General features: G+C 44.7%; 2 long non-coding RNA genes across 2 annotated transcripts in view; both read left to right on the top strand.

Annotated features, from left to right (window-relative positions):
- Window positions 1-21919, top strand: part of LOC138737556 (uncharacterized) — an 84757-nt gene that overhangs the window by 35109 nt on the left and 27729 nt on the right. The gene's annotated exons all lie outside the window — the stretch shown is intronic.
- On the top strand, window positions 1884-18286 carry LOC138737554 (uncharacterized). The gene is made up of 4 exons (XR_011341020.1): window positions 1884-2077; window positions 4152-4208; window positions 9138-9320; window positions 17835-18286. It is a non-coding gene; the product is annotated as an uncharacterized lncRNA (long non-coding RNA).

The following is a 21919-nucleotide window of genomic DNA, read 5'->3' as shown; positions in this document are numbered from 1 at the left end:
ATGGGTTTACTGGTATGCAGAGTGACACTTGGAGAAAAATACAAATATTTCCCTATTGAAAAAAATGCAGCGAATTCTGATTTAATAACAAGTTTACATTTTCACTAAGGGATTTACAAATCAAAAGGGACAGGTCAGTCAGAAAATTAAAACTGTTAATTGCAACTTGGCTTTGAATAATAAACAATATTCTGGCAAATCATTGTTTAATTTTGTTATTTATGAGGTGCGTATTGAATTAAATATATGCAAAAGCATTGAATTTAATTTGCTGTGAATGCTTGCCGCATAAGGAATATAATTATTTGCATGTGAAAGGAAGTTGAGAAGCACAGTTTCACAAAATCCAGAAATGTTTGCCCAGAAGAATGTTGCAGGGCTTTTGCAATGGAGCTGGCCAGGACCCAGTTGGATATATATGTAGCTCTTAAAGAAAGTCGGTGTGCTCAGATGCTTCCACAGTGGTTCTCAACCTTTTTCCTTTCTAGTAATCTCTAACTATGTCATTGGTGCTCTGTGATTAGGAAGGGATTGCTTAAGGTGTACGTCGGTGGAAAGAAAAAGGTTAAAAACCACTGTTTTAATCGTACTTCATTGACTCGTTATGTGCACGGTTTCATAACTCCAAGGGACATGGGCCAATGAGGATTTTTCTCAAGCAAAATATTTCAGTAACATTTGGGTCTCAACCTTCCCTTCCCACTCACATCCCACCTTAAACAATCCCTTACTAATCACAGAGCACCGATGGCACACGGATTACTTAAAGTGGGAGGTGAGTAGGAAGAATAAAGCTGAGAAGCACAGTCTAATACTTGACCACAAATACTGTAGGGTAATGCTGCTATGAATTGTTCAGAAACTCGGGGGGTGAAAAGTTTGTGCTGTTGCTTCACTGCTCCAGGGATGCATCTCTGGGCAATGTTCCTAGACATTGCAATCAATCAATAACATCCCTTTATCTAAAGTGTGCTGGGCGACAGCTACATATTTTTTATCCCCTCATTGTTCCTGGCCTCTGTTCCAATGGTGGTCCGGCAGTTAGTACAGCTGCTGCACTGTTTCAGGGAGTTGAATTCTAACATCTGGTGCTGTCTGTATGGCATTTGCCTGTCCTCTTGGTGAGTGTGTGGCGGTCCGGTTTCCTTCCACACCCCAAAGACGCAATGGCAGGTTAATTGACACTCTAAGCATTCCTTTTGGGCAGGTTTGTGGCAAAAGGATCAATGCACGCTGATGGCGAGCTGAGAGGGATAATAGGTAGTGGGGCTGCAGACAAATACAGTAGAAATGGGTGATACGGGTTTGATTTGCTGGGAGCCAGTATAGGCATGATGGGCTAAATGGCCTCCTCTTCTGTTGTAATCGGCAAGAATGCTGTCTACTTTCTGGGTGTAAACATAACACAAAGGGTTCCTCTGGTGTAAAATAGCCTGCACTATTCATTTGAAAAAGAGCAGAGAAGCAACTCCTGGCCCATCATCATCATCATCCATCAACCAATCTCACAACAGCAGATTGTTTGAGAATTGTTACATTGCTATTAATTGCAACTTAATGTACGCTGTGATTCAGTTCCACCATCCCAAGGGCAAAGCCAGGGTTTGCCCTCTCTCAACTGTAAACTTGCCTTCCACATGCATTGTGGAAGTTTCTGACCTAAACATATTAAATTCAATTTGTGGCATAAAAATGTAATTTCCTGAATTACCAACTTGTTTGGTGACCACCTGTGATAATATGGGATACTATCACCACAGTGTATATTTGTATATATTTACATATAGTGGTAGTGATTGGCTGAGAGCTGTAGCCACACCTTGCAGGTCACAAAGGGCTGCTCCTAACCAGACCCAGGTCAGTCTGGACTGGTCGGCCTTGGTTTGAGTCATCAAGTCTTTGAGTCATTCGACACACTACACCACCTTGTATCTTTTGGCCTCTGTCTTTCTATGAGATGCATGCATACTCCTGATGTTATCAGCATTCTAAACCAGATGTGGAACCAGAAACCGTAGCACGGTTATTGCAATGCTGCTTCAGTGCCGGTGACCTGTGTTTGAATCCTGCGCTGTCCGTAAGGTTTTTTTTTTACGCCTGTGTGGGGTGCTCTGGTTTCCTCCCACCATTCAAAAAAAAAGCACTGGGGTTGTAAGTCAACTAGGTGTGATTGGGTGGCATGGGGTCGTAAGCTGAAAGGACCCGTTATCATGCTGTATGTCTAAATTTAACTTTAATACGATCTCCTCACAGATGGAAAGACCATGATTATATCCTCTCCATTTCTCTTCCACAGAGTATAGAGCCCACAATGTTTGGAATGTGGAAAGCAGAGCCAATCCCAGATTTGTGACCAATTACCCACAGTTCAAGCAAGCCATTAACTTGAGTAGTCCACAATTTATTGCTTGCTTTAAACATTTAGTATATTCACCAATATGTAATCTGATATGAGTAGTTGCAAAATCTTTGTAATTACTGAGCGAGGACAGTGTTGCAGGTCTTCTGCTATGTCAAGGAAGCAAAGTGAATTTCTTTGCAAGGTTTAATACCACACGACCATTTAATTAATTCTGCGGGGAATTTCAATGTAAATTGTCAACTGGAATATCAGATGAGCTTCTCTATTGGACCCTGCAGGATATTTCCTGCATATTCCTTCACTTTGTAGTCTGAAGTTGATTTGTTAATCCTTTACGGTATACTGGGCATCTTTTCTGGGTTTGTATCCTTTGGTGGAAATAAATTGTCTGCAGATAGTTATCAAGTCAGATGCATGGTTTCAGAAACACAAAGTAGAGAGTACTTTTTTTTAATGGAAGTAATACCTAAGATACAGCTCCAATAATCTAAATTTTCTCGGAAATCTTCAGGTATCTGGCTCATTAAGTGATGTTTCCTCCACTACCTACCAAGTAACTCATGTTGGAAGATTGTGGATTCAAGTTCTTGCTGTAAAAGAGCTGATTACAGTTATCAAATATTTAAGAGGGAGTGACGGGGATGAAGCTAGTTACTTTTTCTACCTGGGGTATGCAGGATTAGCAGGTGAAGTCTAACAATTGCGAGACATTCAAGAGCAAAGCCAAGGACCATGAAAATCTCTGGAGGTTTTCCTTAGGAATTTGCGGAGGTTGGATGTGACATCGGAAACCCTGGCATATTTCTATGGATGTGTTGGAAGTGTGCTGACCGGCTGCATCGCTGTCTTACATGGGGCCACCGATACCCCTGTGTGGAGAGCCCTGTAAAATGTAGTGGACCCAGGCAAAACCCTCTCCGCCTTGGAGAATGCTGCCGTCAGAGAGCAGCAGCAATCATCAGGGTTCCACATCACCAAGAACATGCTTTGTTCTCGCTGCTGCCATCACCAGACTCTCACCACCAGGTTCAGGAACAGCCGCTACCCCTCCACCATCAGACTCCTCAACACCAAACTCAATCAGGGACTCATTTAAGGACTCTTTTGCAGTTTATTGATTTTTTTTTCCTCTCTGTATTGCAGTTAGTTTGTTTACATTTCTTTATTTGTTAACGTGTGCATTGAGTAATTAATAAGTAGTAATTCTTCCTCTCAAGCAGGAAAATCTCAGGGTTGATTGTGATGTAATATGTTCTCTGATAATAAAGCTGAAATCTGCAAGACAATAGGAATTTGTAATCCTCTATTGCAGAGAGTGGATGATTTTAGCATATTTGTTAATTTAAGATATGAGGTTGATATATTTTTGATAATCACTGGTATGAAAGAATATCTGTACAGGGCGGAGACAAAGAAAGGCACGTCAACCCCTTTGCTGTAACCTCTGGAGGGTTATAAAAATGACTCCTTTTACCTCCAACAATGGAGCCAGGAACACAGTTCTGATCCTCTGACCCTACTCCAACATCTTGTGGAAGTTAATCTGCCCATCCACTGTCCAACTTTGGACTCAGTGCAACATCCTTCAGTTTAAAAAAGGACCTTTACCACCCTTATCCCTCCTCACGAATTCCCCATCTTGTCACTGATAGTACCTTGACTGTCCTTGTACCCAAATAATTGGTTCAGATTGAACCAGATTGTTCCCAAACTTGCTTTGAAGCCTGGGTTTCAGATCGTCTCTGTTGAAAAGCCTCCCTGCCAGTAACATCTGCCTTCTCCATTTCAGCCCGCCTTCCAGCTTTGTGGACGCTCTGCAGTTCTTGGAAGTTCGGTTCACCCTCTGGTAAGGACCGAGAATGATTATAAATAAATTTAGACTACAACACAGTAACAGGCCATTTCGGCCCATGTGCCATCCAATTTACACTCAATTAACCTTCGCCCCAGTATGTTTTGAACATTAGGACGAAACCAGAGCCCCCGGGGAAAACCTGTGCAGTCACAGGGAGAACGTACAAACTCCTTACAGACAGCATGGGATTCAAACCCCAGTCCTGATCACTGGTGCTGGAATGATGATGCGCTAACTGCTACGCCAACCAGCTCTCTCTCCCTGTTACTTGTAGAAACTACAGGAACTTGTGAAACTTTCAGCCTGTCGACTTGCCCACCTCTAATGGCCCCCTAGTCACTCTTGGATCAGGGTAGAAAACATTTACTTGCAAGAAGTCTATCCTGAAGGCATCAACGTTCATAGCCCTTTTGACTTGAAATAATATTTTGCAAATTCTGATCTTAGCACCAGAAAGTGGCAAGACTGAGATTCTGGGTATGTTGTGGTTAAATGATTGACAATGAATGGTTGTGGATCTTTCTGACTAATGATGTGCAAGTCAATCATCGCCATCAGTTCTGTTTAATCCTGAAAATAACTCCCAGTTGAGCTTCACTTCCACAGGGAGGAGAAATGTGTAACTTGGTGTGATGTGGGGCGCAGTAACAAATAAAAGGTGCAGTCAACAAATTAAGTCGAATGAATAATCTAACTCGTTTGGGCAAAGTGACAGGCAGTTGTCAACAAGAACTAAACAGATCCAGAAATGATCTTTTATAACATTTACTGCATAATAGATATTATCCATTGGAAAATGAGTTGGGGCACATCACTGAGTTTTTTTTAATTGTATAAATATAGTTTCATTTTTAACTGACTGAAACAGTAAAGAATTTGAACTGATTTCCTGCCTGTCATTTAGTGAGGGTTCAACAGAGGGAGTCTAATTGAGGCCTACAGGATGTGAAGGGTAGCACAAGTCAGCAATGAGCTTACCAGACCTGCCACCCTCCCCCCAAACACTGAACCTGTTGAACTTAAACCAACTTTCCTTTGTGGCATTGCTTGGGGAGGCTCCGGGTACCGAGGGGCAAGGTTGCTGAAGGACCCCATGGTTGAGAAGAGAGTCAGCTGTTATGTAAGGGTGCGATGAATCGTGGAGTTCAACAAGGAGCTGGCGGGGAGGGGAGAAGATGAGCGGGAGGGCAAGGCAGGAGGAGCATGAGTAAGGGAAGGTGGGGGGAGGGAGGAGGTGAAGGGGAGGGATTAGTGAGAGGGAGCACGAGGGAGGAATGGGGGTGAGAGGGGAGGGGAGTGGAGAGGGAATAGGAAGGTGGTGGAGGAGGGGAAGGGGTGGAGGAGGGGAAGGGATGGAGGAGGAGGGGTGGGAGTGGGGTGAGGACAAGGTGGGATGGAGGGGGAGAGGTGGGGAGGGAGGGAGGAAGGAGGAGAGAGAGAGTGAGAGGGAGGGAGGAACTCAAGGGTGAGGGGTGGGAGGAGGGGGATTGGAGTGTGGGGAATGGGGGAAGGACGTGGGGGGGGGGCAATCAGTCCCTCCAGTTTTCTGTGTCATCGACATTGTTGGAGTCTGATTGGATTCACTTATGAACATTGGATCCCCAACCTCGCCATATTCCTCACCTCTTGATCTCACTCTAATCAAACATCCATGAGACTGTCCAAAATTAAAAAACAAAATTCTAGAATTTTAACTGTTATTCTGGGAAATCAACAACCCCTCAGGAGCCCTGAACATTTTGACGCAATGCAGGGAATGCAGCAGCCACTTTACATGCAGGAAGATTCCACAAGCTGTGTGTCAAATGAAACCCCTGGTATCCGGCACCAATGGAGATTGGTAGATGCTGGATAAATGTATTTTCCAGTTGCTTGAGACTCACTCATACAATGCCCAACTAATACACCTGCATTAAGAATAAACAGTGCAAAAGGCAAAAATACTACTTCACTGAACAAAGTTCACCTTCGTTGCACAGTTTGTTTACATTTCTTTATTTGTTAACATGTGTGCATTGAGTAATTTGTTTTTTGCACTGCCAATAAGTGGTCATTCTGGCCTTGCCCACACGAAAAAAAAATCTTAGGGTTGTGTGTGATGTCACTCTGACAATAAATCTGAATCTAAAACTTAAATCATTTAACTTTATTTTAAGTCACGTTCTTTGAAAACATTTAATTGTCGCTGCATCTGCCCCTCCACGGAGCCGCCGAAAGATGAACTATAGATTATAGATAATTAACCCCAGCCCTGCCAAGTTTACAGATAAAGCCTCTGACCGGCGTGACTCTTACTAAGCAGGGGATAAGGAGACACTTGAAGAGAGTCACCCCAATGGAGAGCGGCATCGACCAGCTCTTCATCCTGGGTGATGCCATTTTATTCAAAAACAACTTTATTCAAACAGCTGCTATGAGCAAAGAACGACCAAGGCTGGGTAGATTCTTGCTCCATCTTCATCAAAGGTTTGTGTTAAATCAGAGAATATTTACTTTTACAATTTTGAAAACTTGCATATTTTTATTATTTCTACATTTATTTCTTTTAATTTTTATTTATTTTCTTTGAATTTTTTTTGCCGTTTGCTTGAGGCTGCCGGTTGCTTGAATTATGGTGCCAGGGAATTGATGCAGGCAGTACCAGGGCCAACTATATTTTGGCTTCAGAAATGATGATGTTATAGCGGCGGCTACAATAACATATGCAACAAGATGGGTTGAGCTCAGTGAGCAGACCTCTTTACTCTTGTCCACTATTTCTCTTGAAATGAATGCCTTTGGACCATCAAGTGTATGCCTGCCCTGCAAGTGCTCCAATCAGCTCCAGTTAGTTCCCTGTCACCTTTTCTCCCTGGAATACCTCTGACTTTCAGTGCTGGTGGATGTAATGACAATAGCCTATCAGAGTGGATGAGAACTTGCTGCTTGCAGGGAAATATCATCCAATTGGTTTAACGCACCATCACTGGAGATTCCTCATTGGGAGCGGGGAGAGAGGGCATGCAGTGATTTACTATCAGTCTTTCAAACAAAGAGCTATTTAACAGCTGGGTCTTGAGTACTATTTTGTTGTTGCATAGGGCAAATATTCTGTGGCACAGAAAAGCATTTGTGCTGCATTCGGTTTTGATGTAGGATGAACATGTAGGTGGTGGTCGTCCTGGATGGACGAGGATTTTCCCAACCTAGGTCAGGGGCTCGAAGTCCTCTGTGAGCTCCACCCACCTGAAACGTGCCAGTGGAGCGTGACGCTCAGCATTAAACTTTGGAGTTTGGAGAAGCAATCGGCTACAGCCCCCATTTGGATTGCTGCAGCCTGCAGTCAGACCCATTCATGGCGTATTGCACTGGCCTATGGGTGAGTTTCCTGCTGATAGGAAAAAAAAACATTGAATCCTCTCCTCTGTGGCAGACTGCCTCTGTGAATAAAATATATCTCAGGTGTGGCATGAGTAGAAGTGACAACACAAGGCTGGAGAAACTCAGCAGGTCAAACTGTGGACTTTATAGCAAAGATAAAGATAGCAAACTGATGTTTTGGGCTTGAGCCCTTCATCAAGGTATGAAGGGCAGGTGTCCGAACAAACAGGTACAGGCAGGAGGGGTGAGGGATGAGCACGGTCCCAAAGGCAAGAGGGGTGAGGTGGAGAAGGGAGGGAGGTCACAGCAGTAAGCAGGGGGAGGAAGGATGGCTGGGTCAATAGAGAGGAAAGGTGGTGGAGAGATACCTCATCCATTCCCACTCCTTCATCCACTACCGGTGCCCCAGCCGGCCAGAGGACATCAACTGCCTTGAAGAGAGGAAGAGGCCCCAGTGTCTCTACTGCGGTGCCAGATTCAGGTTGTCTATTGTGGTTTGTGAGTTTCAGTGCATAATGTGCCACCTCTCTAATCTCCTATGTACTGCACTGCTGTACAGGAACCAAAGAAGAGGAGGAGGCCAATGAAGGAACTGGAGGTGATGTCTGAGATTTGTGTGCTGATGAGGAGGACAGTGTGTACGACTGCCAGCATCAGGAGAGGCAGGCGGAGATGGTGCAGGTGCTAATACGAGCACAGCAGTAGGTGAAAGGGCAGAAATGGCAGGGGGTTTGACTAGCAGGAGTGCCAGGCAAATGCCAATAGCCTCACCAGGCTGATAACAGATCCGCCAAGAGATGCAGGGCCAGACTGGTGTCCTTGCGCACTCTGTGCCACCCTCCTCCGCTCGCTAGCCTTGGGCCTCCGCCCTCCAGACTCCCTCCTTCTGCCCTCAGCCTTCCTCCCAGCAGCCACATTCCTTACCCCTCCACTATCAACCTTCCCCATTCAGCTTTCCTCCCTCCAACTGCCTACCTCTGACTTCCCTCTTTCCACTGCTGTCTATCTGCCCCTATGGTCATCCCCACAATACCCTCTGCATCTGCACAATCGTTACCAAGCAGTGGCGAGTTGTCTGCAGATGACTCTTTCGGTTCCTCTTTCACCACCTCTCACATTCAGTTATTAGAATAAGAGGAGGACAGAGGTAACCATGTACATAGTTTTGATCAATAAATTGTGGCGCAATCAATGACCACTCGCAGACGCAAAGCAGATAGTCAAAGGCTTTATTGATCAGAAGATCTAGACATGCCTCTACATGCTGCTGGCTCTCGTCCAAGGCAGGTTTGAGGGAGGAGACTAGGGCTCTCGGCCTCTGTTAGGGGATCTTATGGGGAGGGGCTACAGGTACAGAAGGCGGGCCAACTTACCCAGCCCAGTGAGGACATGCCCGCAGTACCGTGTTCTCCTATCCTTCAGGAGGAGCTCGTCTCTTTCTGTCTGCTCCATAGCACATTTTATACACTCCTCAGATGTTCGCTCTCAGATCTATGGAACTAACATGGTGAACCTTCTTTTTTGAGACACCATTTAATTTTGGTTTATTCCACTCACCAGGAACAAAGTTGGCAAAGGAATCAAGCATTTGTGGCCATGTCGTGACGCGAGCTGCTGCCTCATGGCACCAGAAGCACAGGTTCGCCCCTGACCTCGGGCACAGCCTGCGTGGAGTCTGCATGTCCTCCTTTGTGATGGCATGGGTTTCGTCTGGGCGCTCTGGCTTCTTCCCACAGCCCGAAGGTGTGCAAGTTGGTGGGTTAGTGCCCACTGTACCTTCTCCCTTAGTGGGAGAATCTGGAGCGAATGGGATTGGTGTAAGTGGATGCTTGATGGGCGGTGAGGACTCGATGGGTCAAAGAGCCTGTTTCAGAGCTGTATCTCTCTACAAGAGTTAAACAGGAAAGTCTGCAGATTCTGGGGTTGAGTGCAATGAGCAAAAAGTGCTGGAGAAACTTATCAGGGCACATAGCATCTAAAGGAATGCAGATGAAGAGCTCAGGTTACCCTTTGCTTGTGATTGATGCTGCGTAACCTACCAAGTTTCTCCAGCATGTTTGTGAATGGCACTGTATCTCTCTATGACACATATCTAAAGCTCATTGTTCGGGAAAGGCATTCTGATAAGTCCCATCACATTCCCCTGTGGGAGAAAAGTACTGGTGCTCGAAGATGATTTGAGTAATAAAATATTTTGCACCTAATGCTTACATTTTAAAGGCACTGTCCTTGATGCAAAAAAAAGTTTTAAAGCCCGATTTATAAAAATAAAAGCCATCAAAATAACATTTAATTACATTCAGCAACCAAAGAGTGTTATTTTAATATTCCATAACCCTCTGAAGTTGGTGAAATGCTCTCCACTCCTTGCAGGCCACACACCGCACAGACACATGAAAATCTCTCTTTATTTGCATCATATGGTGGGCTTTAAGCTCCACTGTACTGAACAATTTGCCAAAACACATATTGACAATAGTGCTGGATGTAATATTCCTGTGTCTGATCATAAATGAAACTTTTGAGAATTCTTGTATAGGGTTTCCATGAACTTTTTAGGATTGTGAGCAGTTTGGCAGACAGAAGAGTATAGCTTTTGATCTCTCGTTATCTGTCAATCATAATTAGCTTCCCACTAGCTGCGTGTCTCTCTACTGCTGGCAATTTGAATTATCGCTCTCAGTATGGGACTGTCTTTTGTGGTTATATCACTGGATAATGTACCATGTCTCAGTGAAGAGCCTTATAACTCTTTAGTCTTTGCCAATTTTTTTACAGGCTGCGTAGTTCCCTACTAACTTTCTCCTTCAACGTGAACAAATCAAGACATTGGGGCTTGAAAAATCATGCCTTATTACTGACAGATTTGAACTCCCTTGGAAATGCTTGCAGGGGGAAATGAATTAGAAAAATAATTCGAGACATAATGGGGTGTAAATTGGGCGGCATGGGCTCGTGGGCCGAGATGGTCTATATGTCTAAATTAAAAAAAAACCAATTGTCAGCTTGTTGAATTTGCTGTCCTCCTGGGTGAAAGCAGCTGCTCCAGTGGTCAGCTGCTCCGAGCGAGTGGTCTAGGTTGCATTTACTCCGTGTTTACCTGTTCCCGGAATGGAGGAGAAAGAACGCATAATGCCTTTAATTAGGTCTTTGCCCAAAACTAGAAAAATGAAGAGGTCTTGTCAGTTCTCTGGAGCACTTGAAAAATATCTGGCGTATTGTCACATCAGTTGATTGATGGTGATGAAAGCTAATCCAAACCAAGGGAAGCTATCTGATTGACTTGCTGTCCTGACTTCTTGCACCAAAGATGCATTTCACTCAATAGGTCAGGCTACTCAGTTGACCCTTGAACCTACATTGCAGTCTGCATCCTCCGTATCTTAAACCACAGGGGGAAAAAGAAGAGAGTCCTCCTTCCTAAGACAACACCCTTTGTAAATGAAAGGCTGCAGAAATTGTCAGAAGCTTAGAACTTCCCAGAAAAAAAATCGTGACTCCTTCTTGGGGGCAACACTGTCATGTGTTGTGTATCATTGTAAGGAGGTGACTTTGAAATGCAAAAGGCCAGAGGTCTTCATCGTAAAGCCCTAGAGCTTCACTGTAAGGTAAGAGTGCAACTGTGGTCCATCAATTACTGTGGGAGTGGTGTTAAAAGCAGTGGCAGTCACACTTGGCTCCCACAGCACTGAATCTCAGCCTCTGTGAAGTCAACTGGTTCTGCAAACCTTTGATTTTTAAGTAACCCTAATGAACCTTTCAGAACTTTCCACCCAGAGAGGTTTAGGACGCTGATTTCTGCTACAAGGCGAGAATTCTACTCTGTTTTCCATTTCCATTCACTGTTGTTAAATTATTCCCTACCCATCTAATCAGAGACTTTAGCTTGTTAACAGCCTGGATTTTTCTGCCCTGAAAAATCCCATTGCAAATAATTTATTTAACTCCTGGAAATCAAAAGGAAATAGCATTATGAAAGGACATTTTGGACTCTAAATTTGGTTGTGTACTTGCATCCTGTGTGTGTGTGTGTGTGTGTGTGTGTGTGTGTGTGTGTGTGAAGTTGTGATGGCTGTCAGTCCAAAAGGGTGCCAGTGAGTAGATAGATCACAATATCAATGTGGCAAACCACATACCCATCTTATGCCAGCATTGCCAAACTGGCACGAAGGTACCACCAAGAATTTCCGGGAGGATCTTTTCAACAGCAAGTTAGATTGTTCATCTTTAGTACAGAGTACAGTACACACTAATGCCATTGTGAAGAAAGCATGCCAGTGTCTCTACTTTCTCCGGAGTTTATCACATTGAAAACACTGGAAAATTTCTACAACTGTGTGGTGGAGAGTGTGCTGCATCATGGTGTGGTATTGGGACACCAAAGCCCCTGATTGAAATGCCCAGGACATCACAGGCAAAACCCTCTCCAATATCGAGAGCATCTACAGGGAACGCTGCTATCGGAGAGCACCAGCAGTCATCAAAGACCCCCACCACCCAGCCCACTCTCTCTTCCCACTGCTATCGTCAGCTTAAAGATGTAGGTGCCACAAGGCTTGCACCGTCAGTTTCAGGAACAGCTGCTCCCCCTCCACCATCAGACTCCTCAACCACAAACTCGATCAGGGACTCATTTAACAACCCTTACACTTCATTGATTTTTTTTTTCTCTCGATCTTGCAGTTTTTTTTTGCACTGCCAATAAGTGCCATTTCTGCCTCAGGAACAGGAATCTCATGGTTGTACGTGATGCCATGTATATTATCTGACAATACATCTGAACTTTGAGCAGGCCACAGGTATTTTCCTGCAGGTAATTTTCAACCTCATTGTTGGAAATCTACAGGGATTGGTGCAGCAGATGGAAGTAAGTTGCACGTTTGCTTTATTAAGGATTTGGCTGCTTCAATTGATGTTCTGGAGTGCAGAAGGCAAGGACAATGAGGAGAGGGGAGCACTAGTAAAACTGACTAGATGAGGACAAAAAATAAGAGATACAAAACCTTCAGTGATAACCCAGCAAATTAGGGGGTTCAGGGACCCCTCGTGCTTTGTCCAGCTCAGTGAGGAGTGATGAATGCAATTCCTTCTTTTAAAATATTTTATTGAGTTTAATAGAGAATGTTTAAACATAATCATCTAATAAATGACATAAACCAGATCATATACATAAAATACATAGAACCCAGATTGAAAACACATTCATAATTCTTTTCCTAACTTAATCTCATCGAAAAAATTGAATTTAGGATTGGATTAAATCAGTTGTTTTCAAACTGCCCCCCCCACCCCCCCCGAACTCACATTCCACTTTAAGTATTCCCGATGCCCTGTGATTAGTAAGGGATTGTGTAATGTGGGATGTGGGCGGAAAGAAAAAGGTTGAAAACCATTGTTTTAATCGTACCTAATTGACTCGTTATGTGCACAGTTTCTGAACTCCAAAGGAAATGAGCCAATGACAATTTTTCTCAAGCCAAATATTTCAGAAACAATTGGGTCGAGAGCAGTGATTCTCAACTTTCCCACTCACAGACCACCTTAAGCGAACACTAATGAAGAGCCCTTATGGCATAGGGATTGCTAAAGGTGGAAGGCGAGTTTAGGGGGAAGTTTGAAGCCTACTGGATTAACACATTCTTCTTGCATATTTAAAGGTAATATTGAAAACTTAAGACAAATAACTTTCTTTTAAGATAGGTTATAAATAAAATTCCTTTATTTAAAAAATGAAATTTGTATGTCTCAGAAAAAGTCTTCATCTTGTTTAATATGATCTATGTTTATAATTCTCGGTTAAACATCTCTTTATCTAATTTCCCGAATTAAAAAGAGAAAAGGAAAAGCAACCCTATAATCAAACCCCTCCCTCTAAACAAGGTTAACTGATATAAATAATAAGCGTATGAATCTAATATCGCCCTCCAGAAACCAGTCCGCATCTCCGGAGCATCCTAACACCTTAAATCTTTCAATTGTGATTGTAATCCACATCTTATGAACATTAAACTTTACATTTGTAATGTAATATCTGCATTCTACACTTATGTGAGACATGATATCATGTAGCCATTGGACAGGAGTAAGAGGAGCGTTGTCTTTCCAGTTCATCAGAGATTAGCAGGGGCAACTCAACGGGTCAGGAAGCGGCCATGGAAGGAAATATATAGGCGACCTTTTGAGCCGAAAGCTTTCTAATAGATGAGACTAGAATCAGGGACGTAGCCTCAAGATTCAGGGGAGTAGATTTAGGACAGAAATCAGGGGGAACTACTTCTCTCAGAGAGCAGTGAATCTGTGGACTGGCCTGACCAAGGAAGCATTTAATACATTTGAATACATTTAAGGCACATTTTCCCATACTAGTATGATGGGGGGAAAGGTGCATATAAATGGAGCTGAGTCCACAACCAGAACTTGTTGAATGGCGGAAAAAGCTTGATGGGCTTACACCTGCCCCTGTCTTTCATGTCCTTATATGGCATTGACCAGGAGGGGGTGGGTGAAGGCGGTGCTTACCGGGGAGTGGCCGAGGTGCTGGGTTTGTGAAGCGGGTGGATGAAACTATGATTCATTTTGATGTCACCTGATGCGGTCCACCCCCGCCCGCACCCACATAGGGATGCCAGTGACTATGTCCTTGCACTACCTTTTAACCTGGGTGGGACTTCTGTGCCCTGAGGATATCCCTTCTCTTCCACGAAGGCTTCCCATGCTACATTGGAAAATTGTGGATCTCATTCTCTCTCATGTAACTTGTCACCTATGCCTTGTAATGACTTCATCACCTACTCTGGACATGTTGCCCACCTACCTTACTCTTAATGGGCACAGGTTGGCTCAAAGCAGTGCATTAGCTTGAACCTGGATTAGCCTCATGAAACAATCCCTTTCAGAATCTGGTTTATTGTCGTAAATATGTGTTATAGAATTTGTTGTTTTGTGGCAGCAGTATTGTGCATTACAGGAGCAAAAATTGCTATAAAGTACATTTCCCTAAATTTTCAATTTGTAAATAAACAATTAGTGCAAAAGTAGAGAAAGTGAGGTGGTGTCTGTGGTTCATTGTCCATTCAGAAATCTGGTGGCGGAGGGGAAGAAGCTGTTTTTGTTTCATTGGGTGTTCACTTTCAGACCCCTGTACCTCTTTCCTGAAGGTGGCAGTGTGAAGAGGGCAAGGCTTGGGTGGTGAGGGTGCTTGACGATAGAAGCAGGTTTCTTGAGGCACCGCCTCTCCGTGGAGTGAAGACTGTTGCCCGTGATGGTGCTGGCAGAGTTAACAACCCCTCTGTAGCCTTTTTCCTGTCCTGTGCATGGGCACCTCCGTACTAGAGAGTGATGCAACCAGTCCGAATGCTCTCCACGGCACACCTGTAGAAATTTGCAGGAATCTTTGGTGACGAACAAAATCTCAAACTCCAAATGAAATCTAGCCACTGGCAAGCTGTTTTATTAATGATGCTGGTGTTTGACAGCTCAGTAAGCACTGATTTTTGTGGGCATTATATTAACTAACAATGACACACTAATAGCATCGTGAAGAAAGCACGCAAGCACCTCTACTTCCTCAGGAGTTTGCAGAAGATTGGTATGACGAGAAACCTTGGCAAATTCTCAACAATAAACTCAACCAGGGACTCATTTAAGCACTCTTACTTTTCCACTTTATTGTTTTTTTTCTCCTCTCTGCATTGCATAGTCAGTTGTTTACATTTCTTTATTTGTTTACACATGTACGTTGTGTACAGTTTTACCAATAAGTGGTAATTCTGACTTGCCACAGGAAAAAGAATCTTGGGGTTGTATGTGATCCAAAGACATTGATGCAAAGACAAAGTACAATCACTCTGTGGAAACGGGCATTTATATTCATGTAATTAAATTTGCTTTTTAAAAAAAATGTGACCATCAAACCACTGGTTTGTGTCGATACTCTCCCACAAGGAACAAGATTCTTAATCTGGCCTGTATGTGACTGCAGACACACTGATGTGGCCAACTGGTAACAGGCTCCTCAGTTCAGAGTCAATTAAGGAAGTCCAGTCAATGCTGGCTTGCCAATTATGCCCACATCTGGTAAACAAAATAAAGAAGAAACAAACCTCCCTATTGTTGGATGAGACCGAGCTCATTGACTGAGGTTTTGGTTGTTTGCCTCAATTCCGCCTTGTGGTTTTGGGTCACATGTTCTTCATGCCTTATTTGATGGAGCTGCATAAATCTGATTTGCTGTTGTCCAGTAAACAACACCTATCCAATAGAGATTAAAGTTAAAAATGAAACTGATAAATCATCAATAATCACAAAAGGGTGATACTACCATCAACCTCGTCAACTGATCGAAGCAAAGAGAAAGGGGAACATGCAAGGGGCTCTGGGGAGGATCAGTCTCGGGAGGTGTGTCCAGCAGGAAGCAGCCAATCATGGCACCACAATGGTTTACCACAGAAATGAAACCAGTCGCATCAACAATCTTGCACTCAACGTTTGCAAAACCAAGAAGATGATTGTGGACTTAGTCAGGAGGACATGAGCAAGTCCTCATCGAAGGGTCAGCAGTGGAGAACTTCAAATTCCTGGGTGTCAACATCTCAGAGGATCTGTCCTGGAGCCTCCATGTTGATGCAATTGTGAAGCTCTCTCATCAGCGGCTATACTTTTTGAGGAGTTTGAGGGGATTCGGAATGTCACCGAAGATTTTCGAAAACCTCTACAGGTTAACTGTGGAGAGCATTCTGGTTCATTGCATCACTGTCTGGTACGGAGGCGCCAATGCTCAGGACAGGAAAAGACTCCAGAGGTTTGTTAATTTGGCCTGTGACATCACAGGTGCCAGACCACTCCATCGAGGACATCTACAAGAGGCGGTGTCTTAAGAAGGCAGCCACTATCCTCAAGAACTCCCACTCTTTTCACTCTGCTACCATCGGGGAAATGGTACAGGAGCCTGAAGATGAACACTCAGCTGTACAAGGACGGCTTCTGCCCCGCGGCCATCAGATTTCTGAATAATCAATGAACCATGCACTGCCTCACTTTGAAGTTTTCTAGCACTATTTTAAAAATAATTTTGTCAGGTGGTTTACATAAATGTTCGTGCTGTGATTCTGACACAGAACAATGAATTTTGTGAAATATTCATGACAATAAATTCTGATTCTGCTTCTCGTTCAGATATTAGATTTCACCCATTCCTGCTTCACCAAGAGGGTGCTGCATTTTGTCCTAAATCTATAATAAAAATAATCACAAGGACATCCTTGTTGAAATGATTATGGGTTCTAATCCCTTGAGGGCTGATTTAAGCAGCTTGTCATTTGTAATCAAGTTTGTACTATTAAAACAGTGTAAACAGGGTTTGGGGTGGGGTGGGGTGGGGGTGGGGGGGGGGGGGAGTGTGATGTTCAAACTGCTTTCCGTATGTATTTTTTTCATAAAAATAGGCTTTAATGATTATAGTATCTTGTAAACCTCAGCGCCAAAACAGAATCTGTACTAGGCAGGGCTTTAAATAGAATTGTTGAATTATGGAATATCAGAGCATCAAAGTATCATCCCACGAAACACAATCAGCTCTCTTCCTCTCTCCGCATTTATCTTCATATTTTCCACCCCAATTCTTCTTTGAGTGCTGCCATTAATTTTTGTTGTGCTCTCTGGTAAAGCAGTTGTAACCAATGTTGTAAAATACAAAGGTCTGTCGACACCATGGTTGAAATAAAAGCACAACGCTGGAGAAACTCAGCAGGTCACACACTTTATATAGCAAAGATAAAGGTACATGGGCATCACGATTAGCATAGCGGTTAGCGTCATGCCGTTACAGCCCCAGCGATCAGGACCTGGGTTTGAATCCCGTGCTTCCTGTAAGGAGTTTGTTCATTCTCCCCATGCCTGTGTGGGATTTCCCCAGTTTCCTCCCACCATTCAAAATGTGTTGGTGGTGTCGGTCAATCGGGTGTAATTGGGCAGCGCGGACTCATGGGCCAAAATGGCCTGTTACTGTGCAGTATATTTAAATTTAACCAATGTTTCAGGCTTGAGATCTTCAAGCTACGATAAAGGGCTCAGTACAAAAGACGGGACGTCCTGTTGTAGCTGTGTAAAATGGTGGTGTCATTGAGGAACCACTTGATCGTGAAGAAATGCGGGATATTGGAGGCAGGTGGGATTAATTTGGAGCAGATATTGTGGGCCAAAGGGCCTGTTCTTGTGGCATAGTGTCTGATGATTTAAGATGTTTGAATTTAATCACAGACTCGTTCAGCACAGAAATAGGACCTTCATCCCAACCTGTTCGAGGTGGCTGTAAAATGGCATCCATTAAGGGAGGAATGTTTTGATGGAAGCGCAGGAGAACTCTGGCAGCTTGATGGCTTCATTGTCTCAGATACCTCAACTATGCAAGTGAACGCAGGAAGCTTTTGTATATCCTGCTAATGCTGCTCACTGGCGTCACTAAGGAGGGGTGCAGACCCCACCAGGTGACACCAAGATGACGGTGTGGTGATACACCACTAGCTGACTGCAGGGGGAAACCTATGTACCTGCAGGAAGAGCACTGGAGGACAAGTCAACAACTGGCTGGCTGTCAATCAGCCGACCTGAATGGACCAAGCCCCCACCCGGCTGGCTGCCAATCACCCTCTGGGATATAAGCCACATCCAGCCCCTTGAGGTCAGTCACACAGAGCTACAGCTAACTACAGCAGAGACTTTAAGTGGAATAAAGCCTGTTGATCAGTCTTTTAAGTTTAGTGTTCGCTTTTCTGTACAACAGCACATCACAGACTGTCTATTACATTTTTGTGCAGTGTTTCAGCTGAAATTTATTAACAACAAAGACATTTTTCATAACCCCATCTTGCATGTATCAATGTACCTACAAGGCTAAAACTCTGCACATTTAGTTTTTGAACCTTCGAATGCACGCCCCCGCTCAGTGTCATTGATAACATTGCAACCCAGGAGATGCATGGAGCATGCACCTGTTTCTTCTACGCTTGGTATACTTGTACACTCAGGTTGGGGGGGGGGGGGGAGAACCACCCTGAGGTACCGCACTGGGTGACACCAACCCTAAGGCCTACCCTCCCTCAGCAGAGTCACAGGGGTGTGGCTGTCAGAGACCCAGGTTTAATCCTGAACTCCGGTGCTCTCTGTGTGGAGTTTGGCTGTTCTCCCAGTGATTGCGTGGGTTTCCTCCCACTACTGTTTACTCCCACTACCCAAATCTATGTGGGTTGATGGGTTAAGTGGCCACTGAAATATGCCTCCAGTGTGTGGGTGGGAGGTGAGTTGATGGGAATCTGAGGACAATAAAATCAGATTGGAGTAAATCTCTGGTTGATGGTCGGAATGGATTCGTTGTGCCGAAAGGTCAGTTTCCCTGCTCTATGACAAATGAAGCCTTGGTTCACTGCTCAAGGGAACCAAATTCAGTCCTGACCTCTAGTGCTATCTGTGCAAAGTTTGGACATTGCAGTGAATTTCACACAGTTTGCTTTCCTCCCACATTCCAAAAATGAGGTTTGGTGGTTGGCAAAACATTATGGGCTGAAGGGCCTGTACTGTGCTGGAATTTTCTATGTTCTCTGTATGTTAACTGGTCATAGAACAGTTCCCTCAGTGCATGTGTGAGTGGTAGAATCTGTGGTGGGAGGGAGTTGATGAGAATTGATAAAAATTGGGATTAATGTAGGATGAATGTAAATGGGAGATTGAAGATTGGAATGAACTTGATGGGCTGAAGGGCCTGCTTCCATAATGTCACGACAGTCTGGTCATAGATTTCAAGCCATCACCCTCCTTTTCTGGTGGAAAACTTGCCTGCACATTCACGCCAATCCTTTGTAGGAAGAATATTGCAGCTGCGCTCATTTATCAAAGGCATCTAATGAGAAGTTATCTCTGTCGATGCCATTCACAATACAACATCCGTAAGTTAAGTGGCACGGTTGGCGTAGCAGTTAGCACAATGCTGTTACAGTGCCAGTGATCGGGATCTGGGTTTGAATCCCGCATTGACTGTAAGGAATTTGTATGTTCTCTCAGTGTCTGTGTGAGTTTCCTCTAAATTTTTTGTAGTGAGTCTGCACAAAAATCTTATGTTGTGCAATTTTTTTTTCCCTGTGACAAAAGTATATGCAGACTGAATGCTTGTGCAAATCTAAACTTGGAATTGAGGCAAGATCATTTTGGCGCAGCCTATCTCTCATGGCCACTAAAACTGTATTGGCATTTTTTAATATATTACAATTGCATTCTACAAAGTAAAGTATTTAGTTAAGATTATTTTTGGTAACTAATCTTTTGTTCCCAAGTTAATTTCCTTTGTGCGCTGGTAGCAAAATGTGTGCATGCACACATGCTGCATGTCTAAATTTAAATTAAAAAAAATTAAAATTAAAATTTAAGTTCAATCTTAAATCGCAGCGGGTTTTTTGGAAAGGCTGAATATGATCGAGGGACACATTCCAGATGCAAACACTAAACCCAGCAATGATTTCATACAATAGGAAAAGAAAACAACACAAAAGGCACCACTATTAAATCACTCCAATCCTTTCTTTCCCTCAGCAATGTATGCGAGTAAATCAAATACTTATTAGCTGAGTGGAAGAATGATCGGCGTTTCTGTTCTTGTTAATGAGTGCAACACCCTTGGCTTCTGGCTAAATCCCTTGCTCCTTGTAAAAAAAAAGCTACCTATGATTAAAAGGTGGCAATTTCTCACCCCCCCCACACCAAAAATTCTAATTTCTTGTCTCCAGCAGTCAGCGGCCACCTGCAACCTTTATGCTGCCTTATTTCTCTTGCTACTTTCTTGAAGTAATCTCGCAAAGTTTGCCTTCAGGTTCTGTTGGACCACACAGTCGATTCCTGCTTTAGGGTATCTCATTACCACGAAATACTTTTGCATTGCAGTACCAGGAACCTTACCTATACAAGCCTTATGAACCTCATCACCTCACCACCAGATCATTCCTTTTGCTAAGGTATTTTTCACCATTAACCAGAATGAACCAGATTGATACAGACACGTGAACTGTTTGAATTATCTGTCATTTGGCCATTTATCTGAAAATCCAGCATGTGAGTTGGGTGGTACATCTTGTTCTTTTCGATATCTTGTTATCTTTGAACCTGATTTATTGTTTGGGTGGAGCTGACAGACACGTGCGTGTTCTTAAACTGTGGCTATAAGCTGCAATAATTGTGTCCGCTGCAATAGTGTGAATCTCCCAGTGGCCAGCCATTTAAATTCCTTGTCCCATTCCCTTGCTGAGATGTCTATCTATGGTCTCCTGCACTACCGAACTGAGACCATCCGCAAATCTTCCGTCTGGTCACCCTCTAACTGCATGGATCAACTTCTCTGGATTCTGTTAAACCCCTGCTTCTCTTTTCCCCAGGCTCCCTCTTCCTCTCTCCCTCTCCCCTGTCTCCTTCTCCCCTGTCTCCTTCTCCCCTGTCTCCCTCTCCCCTGTCTCCCTCTCCCCTGTCTCCCTCTCCCCTGTCTCCCTCTCCCCTGTCTCCCTCTCCCCTGTCTCCCTCTCCCCTGTCTCCCTCTCCCCTGTCTCCCTCTCCCCTGTCTCCCTCTCCCCTGTCTCCCTCTCCCCTGTCTCCCTCTCCCCTGTCTCCCTCTCCCCTGTCTCCCTCTCCCCTGTCTCCCTCTCCCCTGTGTCCCTCTCCCCTGTCTCCCTCTCCCCTGTCTCCCTCTCCCCTGTCTCCCTCTCCCCTGTCTCCCTCTCCCCTGTCTCCCTCTCCCCTGTCTCCCTCTCCCCTGTCTCCCTCTCCCCTGTCTCCCTCTCCCCTGTCTCCCTCTCCCCTGTCTCCCTCTCCCCTGTCTCCCTCTCCCCTGTCTCCCTCTCCCCTGTCTCCCTCTCCCCTGTCTCCCTCTCACCTGTCTCCCTCTCCCTGTCTCCCTCTCCCCTGTCTCCCTCTCCCCTGTCTCCCTCTCCCCTGTCTCCCTCTCCCCTGTCTCCCTCTCCCCTGTCTCCCTCTCCCCTGTCTCCCTCTCCCCTGTCTCCCTCTCCCCTGTCTCCCTCTCCCTGTCTCCCTCTCCCCTGTCTCCCTCTCCCCTGTCTCCCTCTCCCCTGTCTCCCTCTCCCTGTCTCCCTCTCCCCTGTCTCCCTCTCCCTGTCTCCCTCTCCCCTGTCTCCCTCTCCCCTGTCTCCCTCTCCCTGTCTCCCTCTCCCCTGTCTCCCTCTCCCCTGTCTCCCTCTCCCCTGTCTCCCTCTCCCCTGTCTCCCTCTCCCCTGTCTCCCTCTCCCCTGTCTCCCTCTCCCCTGTCTCCCTCTCCCCTGTCTCCTCTCCCTGTCTCCCTCTCCCCTGTCTCA

The sequence above is a fragment of the Narcine bancroftii genome, chromosome 6 (assembly GCF_036971445.1).
Source record: "Narcine bancroftii isolate sNarBan1 chromosome 6, sNarBan1.hap1, whole genome shotgun sequence".
Taxonomy (NCBI): domain Eukaryota; kingdom Metazoa; phylum Chordata; class Chondrichthyes; order Torpediniformes; family Narcinidae; genus Narcine; species Narcine bancroftii.
The sequence above is the reverse complement of the archived record's forward strand: the minus strand, read 5'-3'. Positions and strand labels throughout refer to the sequence as shown.